This window comes from Pteropus medius, unplaced genomic scaffold, assembly GCF_902729225.1.
Source record: "Pteropus medius unplaced genomic scaffold, Ma_sr-lr_union100, whole genome shotgun sequence".
NCBI lineage: Eukaryota > Metazoa > Chordata > Mammalia > Chiroptera > Pteropodidae > Pteropus > Pteropus medius.
Genome location: NW_024347730.1, coordinates 502198 through 516005, shown reverse-complemented (window position 1 = coordinate 516005; position 13808 = coordinate 502198). Strand labels below are relative to the sequence as shown.

The 13808-nt window shown below is 48.7% G+C and overlaps 1 protein-coding gene across 8 annotated transcripts in view; it reads left to right on the top strand.

The window, feature by feature from the left end:
- The window catches only part of LOC120614244 (uncharacterized), a 183930-nt gene that overhangs the window by 83087 nt on the left and 87035 nt on the right, over positions 1 to 13808 (top strand). The window lies entirely within an intron of this gene.

Below are 13808 nucleotides of genomic sequence, written 5' to 3'. Positions count from 1 at the left end.
TTTTCCCATTTATGAAGTGGGTATAATTATTCCTGTCTGGAAGATTTGTTCTAAAAATTAAGAGGTCCAAAGTACTTAGCATGGTATCTGGTATCTTTTAATTCTTAATTAAAGAGAATACTGTTAATATATCTGAACTATGCAGACGGTGTCAGGGTGTCAGCAGGTCTGAGGCCCAGTGAGAGTGGGCACGGGCCAGCCTCTTCCCCTCTGTGCTCAGAGAATGCAGGCCCACCTTGAGATATGGCGGGTCCAGTTCCAGACCACCACTATAAAGCGAGGGTCCCAATGAAGTGAATCGTAATCTTGTGCTGGTGGAGGGTCTTCAGTTTGCAAAAAATGCAGCATCTGTGAAGAGCAATAAGCAAAGTGCAATAAGACGAGGCATGCCTGTACTCAGGAATAACTGTAAACAGGTGTTTTGGGTAAACATTTAAAATGATTTTTATAATTTTTATTCCGAAGCTTGCTTTTTTACATCTATGCTGGATTTGGTCTTCAAAGGGTAAACATATGCAGTTCATGACTTGTGGGTCTTTATGATTTATTGTAGATAAAGCATTTTGACAAAATATAAAGGAAATACTCAGCTGTCAATTCTAGAAACAAATTTACATAGAGTATCGTGTCACCTCGCAGCACTGGGGCCGTGCTGGGCAGCCAGTAACTGTTAGGAGATGCCGTGAAAGCAACAAATCCGGAAGCAGAGAGGCCGCATCTACAGGCACACGGCGCCTTATTGCTTCACAGGTGTTGGCGTTTTCATAAACTGAAGGCAAGGCCCTCCCGCAGCGCGAAGACCACAGCTTGCTTTGCTGCAATCCCGCTTCATTACCGGGGCCTGGAGCCGAACCCACGCTAGCCCTGGGGCGTGCCTGTCTCCGTGACCGACCGGATGCTCGGCACATCGGTCCAGCTTTCTTCAGTGTAACGTGCTCCTGTTACTTCTATGCGATGTGTGGGGAGTCGTGAGGGGGTGCAGAGCAGAAATCTTGCCGCCATTACGTCCTCAGGGCCTGGGACAGTGACTTCCACTCAGTAAGTGTTCCACAAATTCTGACCCCATGAATGAGAGAAAGGAGAGTCGCCCGGCCTGGGCTTGAAGTTCTGGGCAAATCTTTACTCAGGGTTGGAAGGTCACGTGTCAGTGTTCAGACATGTCATCAGAGAGGAAGAAATGGGCACTTTTGGGGCAGACAGCCATGGGAAAGCCTTGTTCTCTTGGGGAGCTTATCTCTGTGCTAAAAAGTGGGGAAATGCTCTGTAAAATTACAGGTTTTCCTTGGCGGGTAGTACACTGCATTCACTGAGTTCAAGCTTTTGACTCCGAGAACATGATTACTTTGAGTCCTCCAAGACACAGATGCCAAGGAGAGGTTACAAGTGTGAGGTTTGTGGGGAGCAGTGCCTGTGCTGGACATTGGGAAAAGAGGCTGTGGGGGTGTTGTTCCATGTTTTTCTGATGACACCATTGTGACAGGTGTGAGGCGAGGTCTCACTGTGGTTTTGATTTGCATTTCCCTGATTGTTGGCCATATGGAGCATCTTTTCAAGCACCTGCCGGCCGTTTGTATGTCTTATTAAGAAGAAAAGTCTATTTAAGTCCTCTTCCCATTTTTAATTCAATTTTTTTGGGGAGGGGTATTGAGTCGTATGAGTTCCTTATTGAGGGTGGAATTCACCCTCATCAGGAGATGGTCCACAAATATTTTCCCCCATTCCGTAAGCCGTCTTTTCATGTCGCTGATGGTTTCCTTCGTGGGCAGAAGCTTTTTGAGTTGATATAGTCCTTGTTTTCTTGCCTTCGTTCCCGGAGGTTTCGGTGTCAGATTCCAAAAGCTGTTGCCAGGACTCATCGTTGTCGAGTGCTTCTCCTCCTTCTCGTACCGTAGTCTGCAGTTGTTGGGTCTTAGATGTAAGTCTTTAGTCGATTTTGAGTTTACTTCGTAATTAGTTTAATTCATGTGAGTCTATCTCTTCTACCGGCCTCAGTGTGTCTTTTCTTCTGTGCTCCCCCAGGAGCTGTCGTCCTTCACCTGGAACCCAGGGCTCCAGGTGCGTTCTGGGTAGTTGTTCAAATTGACATTTCTGGGAGGGAGCGAGCTTAGAAGCCGACATCTCCCCTTTGCTTACAGTGCTTTATATTTTAATTATATTTTGATTCCTGAATATACATGTGAAGAGTGTGAGCAGCCACACCCGGTTTGGTGTGATAGCGGGGCGGACGTCCGCAGGTGCACCCCAGTGAGGGGCGCGCCTGCCCAGTGCCGGAGCAGCCGGGGGCCCCTCTCGGGTCGCAGCCGTGTCGCCTCGGTCTTCTGCCGTTCTTTGCTGTTTTGCTGGGCAGACTTATATCTTTGAGCGAAATATCGTTTATGTTGCCTCTTCTTGAATTTTGTGGACGACGTGACCCTCTTTCACGCCGTATGACAAGCTCAGTGCTTTCAGGAGCTGACGTAAGGGCCGCAGGTATTTTCGCTGATGTACAGCACTCGCTGTTCCAACGTATTTGTTCACATCTCCATTCTGTCATTGGTGGACGTTTGAGTGTTTCCATTCGTGGTTGCCATGAGCCATGGTCTGGGAGCTCTCTTGTCCTGGTCCCCTGTGGCACATGCATGAGTTTCTCCTGCTGGGAGTGTGCATGCCCCTCCCCCCTCGCGCTCGGCAGTGGCACAGATGGCTGCACTGACTGGGACCGGCCTGTCGTGCAGAAGTTTCCAAGAGTCAGCTTTGAAAGACCTGCTTTGTCAGAGGGATGATGACTGGAACTGGTCACTTAAGCACGAAACGCTTTTGGGTCGAAAACTGACAGTTTCAGGGACTCTTTCTGGTGAGGGGGTAAATTTAAAATGAATGCATTTTAAGATGATAAACTTTGAGAGACTTTCATTAAAGTTTAGAGGAGATTACAGCACAAATGCTCAGGAACAAAATTCCCCTTTCATGTCTAATACCAATTAATTCTTCTTTTCCGTTTCTAATTTCTCAGCCTACTTGGTTGCATTCATAGTGCAGCTACAATCTCTACCGGGTGATTATTTAAACCCACGGGGGAGAAGTGACCGAGCAGTAAACTTGCAAGTGTGAATCCCATTCACTCTTCATAGTAATAAATGGGATTTTGAAGCCCCCGGTGAGGCAAGGGAGAGTGGAAATCTCTGGGAAAAGAATAATCTAGAATTTAAAAAACCCACAACACATCTATGAAGAAGGCCAAAGTCTATTTTCTTATCTTTACAAGAACACTTTGCGCTGTGGAATTAAGTGTCAAACGTTAGGGTGCAGAGCGCGCATGTTTAGAAAAATTCGGGAAAATTTTTCTCAATGTCGTGCTCTCCATCCTTTCAAGACTCGTGGGGTGTACTGCATTGCGAATCACCTGGAATTTGTATTTTTAAATTTTCTTTAGTAGATATCTGTGAAAATGTTTTTATTTCATTTTATTATCTACTTAGCACGTCACCCTATTTAGTCACATGCATTGGTTGAATTTTTAAAAAGTTTCCTTTTGTCCCCTCTTATCTGACTGTATCAAGATCTTTTCTGGGGTCGGTAGAGAAAGGGAGAGGGATGTGAGAGGGAGAGGACATGGGCGGGAGGGAAGGAGAGAGGGAGGGAGAGACACAGGCAGATGGTGGAGAGGGCCGCGTGCTCAGAGGTGACGGACGCCGTCCCCGGCAGGCAAGTTTCCAGTCACACGCTGGAAAGCATGGGGTCTCCAGGCCCTTCCCTGGAGGCGGGCAGGGGTCAGGACAGTTCACCGGTGTGAGGCAAAATTTACGTCTCCGCTCCGCTGGGCCTGCAGTCCAGGGCAGCAAGGGTGGGGACAGTGAGGCAGGGCGGGCGCAGGGCAAGGCCGCGGTCGTGTGCTGCTGAGCTGGGTACCTCCGTGCAGTGACATGGGTGGTTGCTTAGCCACAGGACATTTTCAGAGAGGTCATCTGGAATCACTCGTCTTAGAAGACTCCATGTGTTTAGACACAGACACTGCGCATGGAGCCGCAGCCTCCCGCAGTGCTCAGCGCAGTGCGGCTGCTCAGGCTGGAGGCCCAGGGCCCTGGCTGAGCCGCGGAGCCCGGGCGCGCAGAGGGCTGTGCCGCCCAGGTGAGTTCACGCAGTGACAAAATCACCTGGCGGCGCTTTTCTCTGAACGCGTCCCCACGGTTAAGGGACGCGTGACCGTATGTCAAATCATTGTATTATACACTTTCAATATATTATGGCTTTATTTGTCAACTTTATGCCTCTAAAGCTGAATAAAAGGAGTCCTTAAAATACAGAACACTGCTCTTTGGAAGAGCACGGTTGGCGTGCTTGACGCTTTTAAGCAATCCTTTCCTCCTGACTAGAGCGGAACACTGAATTTGTGCAATGGAGGTGCAGATCTGTGCCCAGGGTCCCTGCTGGTTGGCCGTGGGGACATTCCCACTCTTCAGAGTCCCAGTTTTCTGTTGCCGCATCTGCTCACGCGCCGCGCAGTGACGCGTCTCCCCTCCGGCAGCTGCCGGCTCGGCCCTGCGGCCTTCTTCATCACCGTTCTTCCTCATCTCAGATCACTAGCAGTCACACGTGGAGCGGCTTAGAGCCCGACGGGCTGACAGATGGCACCGCTGTCGGGGGAGCAGAGCAGGACATTCAGAGACAGTGGGAAACTCCGAAAGCGATGTCCCTCTGCACGTTAGAACACGTGACCCAGAGAAGTTTACACATGCGACTGGTTCTCGGCGGCCAGATCGGTCTCCTGGAGTCAGGCTCCACCTCTGCTCTCCTCCCCTTCCTCACTGTCATGGACTTCAGTGACTGGAAGGAGCCAGGCTGCGGCTAACAAATGGTAAATTATGCTAAGCGAGCCGCGGGGACAGTATATAATCGCAGCCTTTGGACTTCCCCACTCCATCAGTGGAAAGGGACCGTGGGAGGTTAAGGCGTGAGCAGGCCCCTTAAGTCCTCGGAGGTGCTAAATGCTTTGGCTCCTGGTGTCACTTGGTCGAGCCCGGTGAGACTTCCTTTCCCTACGATGTTTTAAGCCTCGGCGACCTCACTGTGCACACTTGTGACAGCTGCGCTGAGTTGCTGGCGTTTCTGCCGGAATCCTCAGGTCTTCCTGCGTCTCTGTAGTCACGTTTGCGTTAGTCAAGGAGACCCCTTGGTGAATGTCTCTTGTCAGTAGCATTTGTATTCATTTTCGGGCATTGATGTCATTCCTGACAGTTCTAAGGAGTGTCACAGTGCTGTCGATTATCAGAGGGGAAAGGGGCGGTGTCTATGCTGGTCAGTTGACAGGTGATGAACCAGAGTCTCAGGGAGGAGGTATGTCCTGTTCGCTGCCTCTAGCTTGCAGGGGCAGAGGCGGGTGAGTAAGGCCAGCGCGTATTTATGTATATTCTTGGTGTTTATCATTTTGAAAGACACTTTTGGTCTTCTCTCTGTAAGTTATTGCTTTATGGTACATTATACAAATAAATGTACAATTATTACTTCAGGTGGTAAAATAATCCTTTTTAAAAACATTTAGTTGTTAAAATTTAATTGTGTCTTTAACTTTAGATAATAATTGACAGAAAAAGCTAAAGAATCAAAATACCCAATGTTTATGCCTTTTCCTTTTTGTTTCTGAGTTAGGAATAAGAGAGAATGTATACTTGCTTTTACTCTTTATTTATGTATCACCATTTTTAAGTCTTGGTGTCCTGCTGTGTGACAAAGAGCATGCTAGATTCTGCTCAGATACAGAGATAATTAAGTGTCCTCTGGAAGAGTCCTCTGCCCAGTGGACCGAGACAGCCACGTGTTTATCCACCATTGCAAGGCGGTGTGAGCAGTACTGTAGCAGAGGCAGGCGCAGAGTCTCTGGGCGCTTGGAAGAAGAAAGATTACTGGCTTCATTGAGGAGGTGACATTTGAATTGTCTTGGAAGGATGAGCAGACATGTATCAGGTAGTAAAAAGGGTGTGTAGAAATGAGGATCCCAGGCAGCGGGAACAGCATGTCCCAAAGCAGATGTTTTGAGAGAGAATACAATCCTGCTTCAGTGAGCGGCATAGGGTGTGAGCGGGAGGAGGGCGGCAGAGAGAGCTGGAAGGTGGACCAGGGCCCGAGCAGGAAGGGCCAGGTAGGCGATTCCAACGGGCTTCGTCCTCACGTCAGCTTCACGGAAGCGGGACTTTGTCTATCCACCTGTAGCCGGATGTGCCACTTGACATACTCAGACAGGGGTGTGTTGTGTGATGAAAAGGGACCGTGATGCTGTCTCAATAGAGGTGAGGAGAACTATCTAAGAAGCTTTCGGAATACTATGAACAAGAGATGGAGGGTCTGAACGGAAGGATTTCGGGTTGAGATGAAGAGAAAGGGAGAGGGATTTAAAAGGTAAAATTGACAGGAGTCAGTGCCTGACTGGATACGGGGAGTGCCAGAGGGAGAGGTGTCAGGGGTGTCCCAGGGTTGCTAACACGGAAGCAGGTGAATGGTGCTGTTGTCAACCAGAGCAGGACAGGGAGGGGGCCTCAGGGGAGGTGACAAGTGCTTTTAGAACAAGAATCCAAGTCTCCAGGTTCCATGCAGTTGAAAATGCCCATTTGGAGTCTAGACGGAGAAACAGTGACGTCGATTTGGACGTCATGCACTTTCAGAGTTGTGAGTGTGTCAAGTGGGGCCGTGGGAGCGGTGGCTAAGAAACCTGGGGGAGATCGTGGAAGATGAGACCCCAGGATGAAGTGGTGACAGGTCCCCATGATGCTGATGTAGAGGAAGATAAACCTCAGGATGAAAAAGTGTTCGAAATCACCCCACGTGAACAGTCGTTATTCATTCATTCAACAAATGTTTCAGCACCACTAAATTCTAGACATGCTACCAGGCACCAGACATGCAAGTCTGGAAGAGATAGGGCCTCCGCGTGGTCTCATGGGGGCTGGAGCTGAGAGGGAGGGACAGAGCTCAGTGGTAGGTGCTGCCGAGGGCTGCGATGGAGGTGGAGGCAGCAGAGGGATGCTGGAAAAGGAAGCCGAGGTGCAGCTTGAGGGTGGGGCCGTGGGGCGATGGGGGGCGGAGAGGGAGGGCACGGTAGCTTGCTAGAGTGGGAGAGAGTGGCGCGCGGTGCTGCCACGGCCAGGTGCTGTCCCTGTGAAGCGCGTGTGCGCGGGTGGTGGAGCCTGGTTCTGCAACAAGGCCAAGTCCTCCAGGGCTGCAGCTAAGAGGACGAAGGGACAGATATCCCTCTCCCCAGTCCCATGGCTTGGCCCCGCCCTGTGGGCGCCCTCACTTCTCTAGCTAACAGCTGTTGGTCGCTGAGAGCTTCCGTGTGGCAGGCGTCTGGGGGGAACTGTCATTTGCATTTTTGAAGCGCTCCTCTGAACATCTTCACAACACAGAACCCCTCTTCCTGGGGTGGCCTCACCCGACTGCTGAGGGCATTGCTGGCCGTGCGCGGGGCCAGTGGAGGGTCACCAGACGGGAATCTGCGCCTGATTAGGATTCACACATTCTTTCTGCGGCTCGTCATATTGACTACGTGCAGCTGCTGATTCTACTTCACGTAGTTATTTCATGTGGGTATTTCAATGTGAAATGTACTTGGCATGATACATAGGTTCGACTTACTATTCAATGCATCCGGTGAGGACAAGGAAAACCTTGGGTTGGTTAAAATTACTCACTAATCACTTTCAGACGTTCACAGGCCAGCAAATGTTGCTGCAGGAGAAATCTGTACTCTCTTACGTAAAAACTCCATAAAACTTGGGGAAAAAAGGGACCAAGCAATGATTTAGTTTTAGTATGCTGGCATCGTGTTTATATTAACAAGTGCAAGTGGAAGGGAAAGCTGCCGTTCTAGACAAAGTACCGCTAACTCATGTCATGAAATGTTTGTGGGTGGAACTTTTTCTTACGGGAAAGTATACAGTGAAAAATCATTCAAAAATTTATATTTTCATAAGATATCCACGACCAGAGGTAAAACTCAATGTGAAACTGATAAAACTCATTAGGATAGGTGGAACGTCTAAACTGTGACTTTTTAAAGTATTATGGAGAAGCCCTCACGGCGATCAGATGGGCTGTGGGGTCAGACTGCCATGGGCCGCACCCCAGATCTGCACTCTGTGAATGGGGTGATCTTAGCCAATGGGGATCTCAGCTAATTCCCTTAATTTTTCTTGAGCCTCAATCTTCTAAGTTTTAGAATGAGGAGAGTAACAGTGCCTGCTCATCCCGCTGCTACAGGGCTTCGACGGGAAAGTTCGTGGAGACTGTGCCACACGGCCCGGCGCAGAGCGAGCTCTCCAGACGAACCATGGCTGACGCAGCCTGCGGTGCCGTCATCCCCGAGCATTATCTTCATGGGCCAGATTTTGACCTTATGTAGTTTTGTGATAAAGAGTAAACTCCTTTTGAGAAACTATTGTTTAAATCTACAAAGATCATCAGATTGGTTCAAGTAGGAGTGACCAGTTGAACTGCTAGTGTATAAACAACTCGTTTTTGCTAGCGTGGAAATGATGATACTAGCTAGCGCTTTGTCAGTTTTGGGGGACAGACACGGAACACAACGGAAGTGCTCAGTTAAAAAGTAAGATGAGGCTATGTCAGCACTGGTTTAATGATAAAAGGAGGCCTCACGAGGTGGGAATGGGGTGTCAGGGCTCATCCGCTACCACCTGTCAAGGAAGTTATTTCGGTCGCCTTTCCAGGAGCACCTGTGCATATAAATGCATGTGTATGCAATTTTACATAGCCTCTAAAATAACCCCACATGAGAAGTGGATGTGGCCTCTACTGAACAGAGGAAGAAGAAAGCCGAGAGGGATTATGAGTCAACATTTAAGTCCTGGCACTGGCTGGCAGGTTTCAAACCCTAGGCAACTTGAGATACACGCTTCATCCTCATTTTCTTAAATGTGACAGAACCCACTGCTTTTCTGGGCTTTGGTAGAGCAAAACAGCATATATACTGTAGCAGTGACATGTCACTGTGTAATGGAAAGGACTCACAAGAGCCCACCAAGTATGCTTTCACCAACCTTTATAGGGACAAAGGGCTCAAAACAGCAAAGAGAGAAAGCAGATGCCGGGGGGTCCGAGACGTCCAGTGCAGGCCCAGGGGCCTTGTTCTGCTGCACAGGACACACTCCGTCTCTGGGTCACATAACCCCAGCCCCTAGCCCAACCGTGTGACACTGTGACTTTTCAGTGAACGACATAGGCTGGCACAGGGTGTTGCCAAGGGACTTTCACACCTAAGTGCATGTTGCAGATCACCACTAGGATGTGTCACCCCTGTCTCGGCCACCCTTATCATATACATGGTTCCTGGGGGCCCTGGACATATGCATCGAGCCGCCACCTACCAGCTGCAGGTTAACCCTACGCACACCTCCATTCACAGCACACGAAGAGGGAAAGATCGAGAAAAGGATTAAATATGTCAAGTTTGTCCAACCTAGCCAGTACCTAGCAAAGTCCAAAAAGACGGAGTCCATTTCCTGGTAAATTTTTATTTCTGTTTTAAAGCTTAACTGTGGAACAGAATAAAGGCTCCCATCTAATGACGTGCCTGGCAGTTACTGTCGATAGGGAAGTCTGTAACCCTTGACACTGGAGTGAGACCGTGGCTCTAGGCAGAATCCACTCGCTTTATGCTCTGTGGGTACCACAGAGGCAGAGCACACACAAGTCCAGGGCAACCAGAGTAGGAAGCAGGACCAAGCTGTTTCTCTTTATTGTTCTCAGCCTGACGTGCGGGAGCCTTTGCGATTCCAAAGCCAACTGCTACCCAAACACCTGCTCTCCAGCCATGGCTCCCCACTTATACGTGTGTTTTGCCTCGGGCAAGTCACCTGATCCCTCTGAATTACAATTTTCTTATACATAAAATGGGGACAAGAGAGGGATGTTGCAAGAATTAAATGAGCCAACATACAAAAAAAAAACCAACAAAAAAACAAAAAAACATGCCCTGTGATGTACGGAGGCCGTGCTATCACTCCAGAACGTCTTCGTCTGAGAGGAGGGCTTAGCATCTGTCCTTACAGTAACCTGGCCACATCTGGAGTCTAGGCCGTCAGTATGTGCCAATTTAGTATGTTGTTCAGTGGCTTTGTGAGTCGACCTCCTGCGTAAGGTTTCATGTTGACAAGGTTCCATGGCTGCATCAACGGTTGAACAACTTCAGGTTTATAGTTTTTTCTTTTGTGTTTTTTCAGGGTTTGCCTTCAGAGTTCTACTAGTTTCCAAATAAATTGGAAAGTTTTCCATATTTTCCAATGCTCAGAAATAGTTATTCTGACATGGGCATTATATTTCTTATTAGTTTTAAAGAACTTGACAGGCAAATTATGTAGCTTAGAAATTATTTTAAAAAGTAATTCCTCAATAACTTTTTGTTATTTCAGGTTTTTAATACTTCTTTTAGAGTCAATCAGCTAATCATATTTTCTCAGAAATAGCTCCACTTTAACCAAATCAGTGATTCTCTAAGTGTAGTTTCCAGATCAGTAGTGTCATCGCCTGGGAAATTGTTAGAAATTAGATTTTTTTTTTTTTTTTTAGCAAAATGACGGTTTCTTACTTGCAAGCTCTTTGGCCTCAGGCCCTTACCTGTTACCTGCCCTGGAGAACAGGGGCTCGAGGCTCCTCCTGCCGGTGGAGGGGGTCCTGGCCTCTCCTACTCCACGGAGGCAGAACCTCCGAACCTCATGGTTCTCCTGGTGACAGCCCATCCCTAGTGACAGGGCCCGGGTCTTAGAACTGGCTTGGATGGATGCCTGGTTCTTCGCCCCCGCCCCCGCCCCCGACACCTTAACTCCTGTTCTGAGGACCGGTTGCCCCAGACGTTGCTAGGAAGTGTGCCGTGATGGCATGTTGGGGGCACGGATGCTGCGGGCCTCCTAATATGTGGACCCCGTGTCCAGTAAGATGGTTGCTTCACATCAGATGCTTTGTGAATGTTGAATCTGCAAGTTAGTGTACAACCTAAAAATTGATGTACTAGATAACCATTTAAAAAGAATGAGTTACCTATATATTACTTGGTCTGAATAGGTGTTCCATGTGGAGGAAACAGGATTATAAAATAGTATGTGTGGTCTGATCCCATTTTACAAAACAATAACAACAAAACCGTTTTTCGACGTATAAGAAAGCTGGGGTGGACCAACAGGTCACCGCTGCTCGTCTCTGGTTATGAGTCTCTTAGTCATCTTTGCATTTCTTCCTTTTGCTAGGCTGGGTTTTCTGATTTTTCTATGGTGACTGCATGTTACCCGAATGTAAGGAAATAGTATTACATTTTTCAAAGGAATGCTTCGTTTAGCTGCAAGAGCATTGTTTCCATTTCGTTTTTAGGTTTTGCTTACATTCTCCCTCCTTTAACTTGGCCTGACACTGAGAAGCCTGGGTCCCTGGCAACCAGGGATGGCCCTGTGGGCGCCCACTCTTCCCCGTAGCCTCCCCATCCCCCCTCCCTTCAGCAGAGCACTGGGGGCCATGCATGAGGGCCACTGCGCCCTCTCAGGGGACTCCAGCAGGGTCGCAGCCCCGAGCCTGGCGCTTTTGTCCTGACCGTGGTCCACCGAGGGCGCAGACCCCACAGGAGATGGCAGCTTCCAGCAGGTGCACGGAGACACTCTTCACTCAACTGCATGGCAGAGGACAAGCGTCCTCTCTTCCCCATGCGAAACTTGGTGGAAGGCTCTTTCCTGTGGGTCTGTCTGGCACCGTGGTCGATCCAGACCTTCAGCGCCGGTGCCTCATTCTCACAGCTGCACCGTGGAGTGGGATGGCTGGCAGAGAGGCGTCCCCGGGCGCCCTATATGTGAGGAGAGGGCCCCTCCGCTCATCAGCAGCAGAGAGACCACCCCCTGGCACCTGCCCCCACACCCCATTGCTGGGAAGGGAGCAGGGCACACTCTCTTGGGCTCGCACCAGCAGAGGTGGGCGGGGGAGCGTGGACAGCAGATGACCCAGCTGTCCCTGAGCACGCCCTCGCTGTCCCTCGGTGTCCCTCGCTGTCCCTCGCTGTCCTTACCACCCTGGTGTCCGTGTGTGGGGCAGGGGCATGAGGCACACAAAACTCAGATGCTCTGAGCTGCTGGCCTGTCAGGGTCGCCTTCACCAAAGCCTCTTGTTTAATCAGTTTTCACTTTAGCAGATATTTTATATTCTGCAGTCTAGTGATTAACCCCATTGACCGTCTTTTTGCCTTTTCAAGTGCAGCAGCTTATTAGAGATTTTTATTATTACTTTGTAAATTCTCAGACTTGCATTCTGTGGCATTAGCTATGCAGTCTGCATTTTGTGAGCTCTTTTAATTGCTCCTTTGAAGTGTGGACTTATTTTGAGAGAAGGTCACAGTAGTTTTCATTAATCCAGGGTTACTTTTAGAATCTCTTGGCTTTTATTCATATCCAAAATTCCATTCGTGTTTTCCTTAATTATTCCATCAAGTGAATTGTGATTTCCGTTCTGTAAAGAGCCTCTCCTTTGAGAAAGGGCAGCCCCTCCACGTGTGTTCGGTCACCTTGCCCCTCCCGTGGATGGGGGGACGTGTCCAGCCGGCCGCGGGCGAGGGTGGGGAGATGGCGACTGCTGGGGGTGCAGCGGCCCATCTCTTCACTTTCTTTCCTTCTCGTTTCTTAACATATTTTATTTTATTCGTATTTATAGATGATATTTTATTCATCTCTATCTCTTCTTTTTTAATTAAAAAAGGATGCGGTCTTGGAGATCAAGTGAAATGCCAAGTACTTTGCTTCTGATAGAGTTGACATTTTAGGTTAACAGGAACTTTATGAATTCTTTGTGGACTATATGCTCTGCTTGTTTCAAATAACACTATACAAATTTAAGTTGATAAAAAGTATTAAGGATCTGCTACGTGCCGGAGGTTGAAACAAATGAACTCGGCTTCTTTTTGCGGGGCTTACAGTATGATGGGAGCCTCTTACGGAGGTCTGCTTGTGTTTTGAATATTTTAGAATAACAGGATGGGAGTAAATAACCTCAATTATTTATTTAGGGCCCTGTCTGTCACTTTTCTTAAGTTCTTTGAACATCGCTCTAGCTTAAACAAAAACCAGAACTACGTGCATTTGGAAGGTCTTGTGTCGAGTAGCTGCCACTTAAAAAAGACACAGTGCTGCTAGAGATGCTAGGAGCAGAGCCAGAGCATCCAGGGTAGAGCTGCTTCCACACGCGAGGGCCCGGGAGACGTGGTCGCTGTCCACGCGCGCGCCGGAGCCGCGCCGACCCGGACGCAGACCGGAGCACCACACACATGCGATTTGCGTACAGACGAGCCCACCGGATTCCCGAATACCAGTGTCCGCAAATCTTAGAGCTTAAAGGAGTCACGTTAGAGAAATGTGGCAAGTGCTATTTTTCACCGCAGACTGTTGTAGGAGCCACCCAGGCTGAGACAGTAAATGAGCCTTTTGAGGCTGATGTCATGGAGGGCGACTGCCACGCTCACCCATAAAACGTCCCTTGTTCCTATCGCTAGTGTCAGGGCGTGGTACCGAATGGGCAGTTTTAATTGGGTCTAATATCGCAGTGTTCATTCTTCAAGTTGCTATCTTTAAATGAGGTGAAAGTCACCTCTGAAAAGTGTTCTTGACTGTCTCAGTGTGTGTCCCATGTGTCTAAGTGCAACATTCAGAAGAGCCAGTTTGTCCTTTGTGTACCACACACTTAGAGCTGGCCGAGGAAAATGCCATTTTGCCAGATACCTGCTAACCAATAACTGTGATGTTTTGGAATTTATGATACAGCCTGATTGTCTAACAGGGAAATTACTCTTCCTCAAG